This window comes from Schistocerca nitens, chromosome 11 (genome assembly GCF_023898315.1).
Source record: "Schistocerca nitens isolate TAMUIC-IGC-003100 chromosome 11, iqSchNite1.1, whole genome shotgun sequence".
Lineage (NCBI taxonomy): Eukaryota > Metazoa > Arthropoda > Insecta > Orthoptera > Acrididae > Schistocerca > Schistocerca nitens.
This window is the reverse complement of record NC_064624.1, coordinates 194,775,240-194,783,638: the sequence shown is the minus strand read 5'-3', so window position 1 is coordinate 194,783,638 and position 8,399 is coordinate 194,775,240. Positions and strand designations below refer to the sequence as shown.

General features: G+C 42.5%; 1 long non-coding RNA gene across 1 annotated transcript in view; it reads left to right on the top strand.

The window, feature by feature from the left end:
* Positions 1-661: 661 nt before the first annotated feature.
* Positions 662-8,399, top strand: part of LOC126213601 (uncharacterized) — a 100,206-nt gene continuing 92,468 nt past the window's right edge. Inside the window, exon 1 of the long non-coding RNA XR_007541271.1 lies at positions 662-824. This is a non-coding gene — a long non-coding RNA (uncharacterized LOC126213601). The remainder of the gene's footprint in view (positions 825-8,399) is intronic.

The window sequence follows — 8,399 nt, the reverse complement described above, 5'->3', positions numbered from 1 at the left end:
ATCCTACTGAGAAACAATTTCTGGCTGCTTGAAAGCATATTATAGTATTAAATACTTTTTCATTTTTGAAGATTGTAATATTGCAAATTTGTGTTCCAGAGGTTGGAGAGCCTTCAAATGTGACCAGTGACATCAGTCCTCCAGAGAATCTGGACGCAACAGGAGATGAAGTCACCACTCTGAAGAACCTAGTACAACAGCTTCGGGCTGAAATTTTAGCTTTGAAGAGAAAACCCAACTTCTTTCAGAAAGGGGGGAGACATGAGTGAGTTTAGAATAAGACAACTTTCTTGCCAGCCTGCATGGTTTATTTGGTGAAGATCGGTTTGCAGTATTAACAAAGGGGACATCTAAAGGTAGCAAATGGTCAGTGGAAAGGGCTGAGAATTAGACTAGCTTGTGGTAGTACATGGTAGAAAATAAATTTCCGTTTCCTTCAGGCAGAACCCCGAGATGTTTGCTACAGAATGTAAAATTTAGACCTGGTGTGCTGAGGGAGCTAATGAGTTTTCCTGAAAGTTAAGTTTGACCTCATGCTGCCAGATGAAAAATGTGCTCCTCTCCTCATGGATGAGAGTCGTATCATTCCATCATTGGAATATGATTGGAGCATTAGTTGTTATACTGGGTGGTATTACCTGAAAGTGGAAACATACAATAGGTTACCATTACACAGGCCATCATTTTCCAGTTCTCATGTCAAAAACATCACTATAAGCATTTAGTGAATCTGAGGCACTCGGTATCAATGTTCACTGCATCGCGTCAGATACGGGAGGGCAAAATCGAGCTGTATGGTGAGAATTTGGAATTGTTGTTGGCAGGTTTTCAAAATTAGTCAATTTTTGCCAGTATCCTTGTGATAACAGGAAGCTAATTTTCCTCAGAGATACACCACACATTTTGAAAATATGAGGAACCACTTAGTCACCGGGCAATAAGTCTTCCTTTCACAAAGTGTTGTTGAGGAACAATATCTACCTTGTAATGAGGTACATATAAATCGTGTAAAACAGTTGCTTGAGATAGACAGTGGTTTAAGTCTTAAACTGGCACCACAACTGCATGAGAGGTGTTTGATGCCAAACCTTTATGATAAAATGAAAGTTGGCTTGGCTACTGCCCTAATTAACAGCCAGACTGCAGCAGCCATTGAGTATGGTGTCAGGACAGAGAAACTGCAGAGAAATGCTTTAACCACAGCACGGTTTCTAAAGCACGTTCATAAGTGGTTTCGCCTCATGACATGTAGAGCTCCAGTTATGGCTCTGAGTCGTTCTGATGAACAAACATACAGTGAGGCTCTCTGTCATCTGGAGGACACACTGTGTTTATTTGAAAACTTGAAAATTGGCCTGAAGGGTGCCTGGAAACCAGTTCAGTCTTTGTAGTTTTGTCAACTGTAGGTATTTTGGAACTGCAGGACACATTCGTGAATGAGAAAAATTTTAAATTTCTGCTAACAAGTAGATTTGCACAAGATGCTTTAGGAAATCTGTTTTCAATGGTCTTCTTCAAAAATCCAGTATCAGCACCTTCAGAACTGAAAACAGCACTGATGGTTATTACTCTTTCTTAATTCTTTACTTCTACCTCTGATAATGAAAATTAAGGCAGTAGATTCCTGGCAGAATTAGTGGGGTAATTTGTAAGTGAAGATGAGTATAAGTGTGCTGAGGAAGTTGACAAGCCACTTGTAACATGGTGTGTGATGATGAGCACCAGTCTCTCTACTATTTATGTTGTCACAATGTTAGGCAAGCTATGAAGCGCCATGCGCTTTGCGAATTTTGCGAGGAGAGCCTAATCGCATCTAAAGAAAATCCCTGTACGTCTGTGAACATGCTTTTACATCTGAAGTCCTTTACAGATACCTCACTTATTCAGCCACCGAGTGAGGTTTTCAGTGTATTGCAAATGGCAAAGGTTCATTTGAGAAGCAACAAGAAGAAATTACTCACAAGTGAATTTTTGATCTCTGAGATAGCCACTTCTGTGTTTGCATCAGTGGAGGAGAAAATAGTTTTCCCAGCCAGCCACTTTATACAGAAGAAAATAATTCACTTTGTTGGCAACAAGAGTACATATGCGTCTAAATGAGGCAAATAAAAGATACCAGGCTGTAGTGACACAGGGCAGTAGAAGCTTGGCCATGAGAAAATTATTGCAGAATCTGCGACTCCCAGAATCACTTTTTACTAAATAATTTGGAAAATTGACATTGAAACTTCTTTAGGTTATCGTTAACATATCGAGGTACAAAATCTGTGGTAACATTTTCTCTTCAAATAATCTCATTTTTGTTTGACTTAGAGATTTTTATAAAATTTTTGTTCCATGTTTCTTTCTGAGTGTGGAATGTTATTATTATCATCTCATGTAATATTTGTTACATTTTGCAAGCAGACTCTGTCCCTGTCAAGGGTTCAGAATGATACATAGATAAATAAAAACTTCATCCTTCAAACTGTGTACATATTTGACATTTGTGCTTTACCATCACCTTTGTTTCTTCCTTGTGCTTCATTTGCTTTCATTAATTTGTTTCTCTGAGTTTTAATAGGCTTTTATACATATGGTGTATCTACATTTTATGTAATATTGTAGAGAGGGAAAAAGTATAAATACTTCCAGGAAGAAATTAGCTTGTACTCCATACTCTTTCCTAGCCCAGAATGAAATAGCACGTACAAAATCTGGTGATGGTTCACAGGTAGGCCACCCTTTTTGAAGAATACTTGTTTCAAAACATGGTGAAATTTGAAGGTTATTTCATGTAAATGTCATGCACATTTTGTATTGTAACTGCTATTTTTATTTCTCTTCATAATCTGACAATTTATGTTGAAATCACGGACAATTTATGTTGAAATCACGAATATGTGAGCGGAAATGCAGTCAACTGTGGTACATGCTGTAGTTAAAGTTACCGAATGCTTCTGATAGTAAAAATATAGACAAGTTAACCCACTGCTGTAATATTTTAATATTTATACTGATAAAGTTACACTGCCATTCTGGCTAAGTTTAGGTTAGTCTTAGACAACACTTATTTTACCTGCATGGAATACTCTGAGTAACTTATTAGCAATCCCAAAAGTAAGTTAGTGGTTAATAAGAAACTTAAAGAAATTGTTCTAGGTCAGTAATGCAGGATTAGTTTGAAATTCAAAGATATTTATGTACACCTGTTATTAACAGTTTTGAAGTTAAGTGGACATAAATGTAAAAATAAGATTTCTTTAGGATATTTTTAATAACACACATTACAAATAATAGTGCACATATTGTCTTACAAGTTGAACAACACTTTCAGTAATACTAATAGTAAATACATTCCCTCAAATATTTTCAGATACTTGGTGTAGATGTTCACTGCTATAATGCACCAATCCCCTTTCTGTTTACAGATATTGGGTGAGATTTATCTTTTCTGTTAATACACTGTCTTTACAGTACAAAACTCCATTTTAGCTTTCTGGCCAAAACCTATTTCTTTATTCCTTTCTTGGTCCTAGAAATGCAACTTATTTAAAAAACTTGCCTTATATATCTGCTGCAGTGACTTTTCCAGCATATGGTTTACCATCATACAGTGTAATGTCAATCATTTATTTGAAAGCCATATTCAAAAATTAATTTAAATTTGGTTAGCAAATCCATCAGCAAACCCAGAACCATGTTCTGTTATTGGTTGTAAGTTTCCTGTGATTGTGAGCACGTTTCTGCTAATTCAGCTAATTTCATGCTCCTACTATCAGGAGCACCTCCAGGCCTGTTATTTTAATCTCAATATCTGACCACTGCAGCATAAGTCCTTATACATTTTCTTGTTTTGGGGTTTATTTTAGTCACAATGGGAAAAGTTGCAGGAACCTGACTTAACCATTCAGTTAAATTTATTCATTTCTGGCCTTTTGTCTTTCTACATTTCTGTTACTTAGTTTCCAATCCATTCGAATAGCAAAAAAGTCAGAAGAGCTAACAGTTTGGTTCTATGGTAATTTAACTACAAAACAGAAATCTTAAAGAGATAAAGCTTCCACTGTTAGCATACTAAATGAGAAATAGTGAGTGGTGCCGTACAAAGTCATCATGACTGGTAAAAAATTTGACCTCATTGACTGTACAGTATGGTTTAAACTTAAATTTAGGATGTTCATAATAATAAATTGTAGTTTGTTCCACACAATATAATGTACAAAAAATTATGTGCTGTGCAAATATCGAACCTATGACCTACTATTCAGTAATCATTGTTACCAGGAGACTATTATTACAATTGCAACCTGGTTGCTAAAATGAATTGTATTAAGGCTAGTACAATTGTTACTGTTTCCTACATGCTCCTTGTGATCGTAGGCCTAGTTTTGTTTGAACACAGTTTTTTTCTTTTCTTTTCATAATCATTCTTCTAATGTCATAGAACAATTTGCACGCAACATTTTACGGGATAGATCTGACAAAAATAAAAGGCATGCGTAATCGTATAGGAACGTTTATCAGTTCTATTTACTAAGGAACCTTGCACATATATTTGAATCCAATGCTTCACTTCGTATTAAAGAAAAAGATACATTGTTCGTATTTTCGTAGTACCAAGTAGCAGGAACAAGAAGTCGATATAGAGCTTAAAATTAACGATAGCATTTTCCTTGCACCTGTGGAATGATATTGGTTTCCTTGTCTCCTGCTGACTGTTGGATAGGACTAAATTAACGCTAATTACGCTACAGGCTTTCAAACTCGATACCGCAACAAGAACTGCGAAATCTGGTTTCGCTATTAATAAAGAATAGCAGGGAAAATCTGTTTCATGCTCGCCACAACAAATGCTTTTCGACTCATTTCGCTAAAATTTATCGCTAAATATCTAACATGCCACAGATCAGTTTTAGCAGTGCATTAGACGGCAGAGTGCACTTCTTAAATATACACGGCTAATCATGCTGCAGAAGTCAATATATCCCCAGGAGTTCAGTGCCACTTGCAAGTTGGCCGTACATTCCCTATACAAAGCTGTACGCTTTGCAGCTCGCGCATGCCATCTGTTGGTGGCAGTGCGTACTACGCGACTCCGGGTACTCTGCAATGCGGGCAGGTACTGCACTCTCGCGTTACTCCTCTACACTACGTGCAGCTGGCTGGGTTAGAATCTCCGCCATTACACCACCTGCCGTGTTCTGCTTGCCTGGATTTCCAAAACTGAGCACAACTGACAGGGAAAAATTTGCGATTTCAATACTGGAGCGAGGGAAGACTAATCCCGAACCAGTTGGTATGAAAGCATATATTCATGGCATTTAACCAACACTTTTCGTCTTAATCCGCGAGTTCCACAGGGGGAGACGAAACGCGGGAAGTATTTTTACGTGAAGCAACCTGCTTTGGCTGACAGCATTGTGTTTACATCTAATCCACATGCACGTGGAGGGCAGTCGAGGTAAGAACCTAAAACAGAAAGTTTCAAAGTATGCTTGAAACTCGATACAAAAAGCTAAACTATCACGCAAGGAGCAAATGGATAAAGTTGCAAGTTGTACAGAGAAGAAAAATAAACAGAAAAGTAAAAGTAACCTGGCCTGCTTTACTCTAAACTCGATATAGGCTTTCCAAAACTAAGTTTCCGATTTGTTCGAAAGGCGAATATTGCAAATATTACCAGTTTTGACTTATAGCGACGAGATATGCCGGTGATCTTCAAATACCGTTCTTGTGGAGATGCTTGTTGGGAATTACAGGAGAAGACAGGGATATACACAAATGCGCCAGACTCCAGAGCAGACTAGCAGACATAATTACTGCCGTAACGGAGAGGGGATGCGACTATGCAAGCAGAAGATTAATCATACGTGGTCAGAATTATGTATTACAGATATTACTACAACCCATTGTTGGCATTTACTTCATCAGCACGGAACTGTTGCTCCTTGCAATTCCAAATATTACCTGGATAAAGAAACTCTTAACCAACATTTTGCGTTTTCTTTTTTTTTTTTTTCCTTATTGTTATTTTGAAACCTGTGTACAGGCAGACCAGCAGCAGCATACTACGCCGCTCTTGGGCCTCAGAGAAACACAAAAGATACAAATGAAGACATTTAGAGAAAAAAATACGGTGGACATATAAACGGAGACAAACATTTCTTAAAATACATGGAACCGTTCACGGGCGTAGAGTCCAAGATAAAATTTGTTCAGACACTTCGACACATACATAGACGAAAATTGTCACGCGTGAATGTAGGTGCACAAAACGAATAACACTGAACCACTTAAGCACAAAACGACGGCACACACAGAACACGAGGCGTTGATCTCCGGCGCGCGAATGTTCACTAACCGTGTACGAGTCCGGGGACCTGCCAAGAGAGGAGGAGGGGGATGGGAGAGGGAGAAGGGAGAGCAGATGCCGCGGGCAGGGGTGATAGGGGGAAGGGAGGAAGGGGGAGGAGAAGCCCGGGGGAAGAGGGGCGGAGGGAGGGGACAGAGGAAGAGGAAAGAGAAGGGAGGGAGGGTGCCTAAAGGAAAGACACAGGAAGTGGGGGAGGGGAGGATCAAAGTTGATAGGAGGGGTAGATGGAGGGGAGGAGGTCATCATCAGGGAGGGGGAGCTGGCGGAAGCCACCTTGAGAGAGGGTAAGGAGGGTGGAGAGATGGAGACCGGGTGGGATGTGGGAATACAGGCGCGGCAGCGGGCGGGGGTGGGAGAGGATCGGGGAGACAAGCGGATGAGGAGGATCGAGTGTGCTGGAGGTGTACAGGAGCTGTATCCTTTCAAGGAAAAGGAGGAGGTGGGGGAAGGGGATGAGATCGTACAGGATCCGTGTGGGGGAGGGGAGATGGATGCGATAGGCGAGGCGGAGAGGATGGCGTTCAAGGATTTGGAGCGATTTGTAAAAGGTAGGGGGGGTGGAGATCCAGGCTGGATGGGCGTAACAAAGGATAGGGTGGATGAGGGATTTATAAGAGTGGAGGATGGTGGAGGGGTCCAGACCCCACGTACGGCCGGAAAGGAGCTTGAGGAGACGGAGTCGGGAGCATGCCTTGGCTTGGATTGTCCGGAGATGGGGAGTCCAGGAGAGGCGACGGTCGAGTGTGACGCCAAGGTACTTAAGGGTGGGAGTGAGGGCGATAGGACGGCCATAGATGGTGAGATAGAAATCAAGGAGGCGGAAGGAAGGGGTGGTTTTGCCTACAATGATCGCCTGGGTTTTGGAGGGATTGACCTTGAGCATCCACTGGTTGCACCAAGCGGTGAACCGGTCAAAATGGGATTGGAGAAGGTGTTGGGAGTGCTGCAGGGTGGGGGCAAGGGCAGTGTCATCGGCAAAGTGGAGTAGGTGGACGGGGGGTGACGGCAGCGGCATGTCCGCCGTATACAAAAGGTACAGAAGCGGGGAGAGGATGGAGCCTTGGGGCACACCGGCGGAGGGGAAAAAGGTTTAGGAATCAGTGTTATGGACGGTGACATAGGAAGGACGGCGGGAGAGAAAGGAGCCGATCAGACGGACGTAGTTAATGGGAAGGGCGAAGGTTTGGAGCTTGAAGAGGAGACCGGAATGCCATACGCGGTCATAAGCTCGTTCGAGGTCCAGGGAGAGGAAGATTGTGGAGCGACGGGAATTAAGCTGGTCAGATAGGAGATGAGTGAGGTGAACGAGAAGGTCGTCGGAAGAGAAGGACAGCCGAAAGCCACACTGGGTAACGGGAAGGAGGCGGTGTTGGCGGAGATGCTGGTGGATGCGGCAGGTGAGGATAGATTCCAGGACCTTGCTGAAGACCGAGGGAAGGCTGATGGGACGGTAGGAGGAGACATCGGACGGCGGTTTGCCGGGTGTAAGGAACATGAGGATACGGGAGTTTTCCACAGGTCGGGGTAGTAACCGGTGGACAGGACTACATTGTAGAGACTGGCCAGGACGGAGAGGAAAGAGACAGGAGCTTCACGAAGGTGACTGTAGGCAACACGATCGTGACCAGGAACAGTGTTGCGTTTTGTGCGGAGTGTAGTAATGAGATCCTGTGTAGTGATAGGGGCAGTGAGTTCCGTGTGTGCAATGTTGTCCAAGTACTGGAAACCAGGAGCGAGGGGAGGGACAGAGGTATCAGTTCGATCGCGGACATCCGGGAAGAGGGAGTAATCGAACTGGGAATCATCGGGGATGGAAAAGACAACGGAGAGGTAAGAGGCAAAGTGATTGGCCTTACTAAGGGAGTCAGGGAAGGGGTGATTATCATGGAGAAGAGGATAGTAGGGGGAGGGTTTAGTTCCAGTAAGGCGACGGAAGGCTGACCAGAACTTGGACGAGTTGACAGGTAGGGTAGCATTTAAACGGGTGCATGTCTGTCGCCAGTCCCCACTGCAAAGCCTCACACTTCCTCAGGAATTGCCCCAA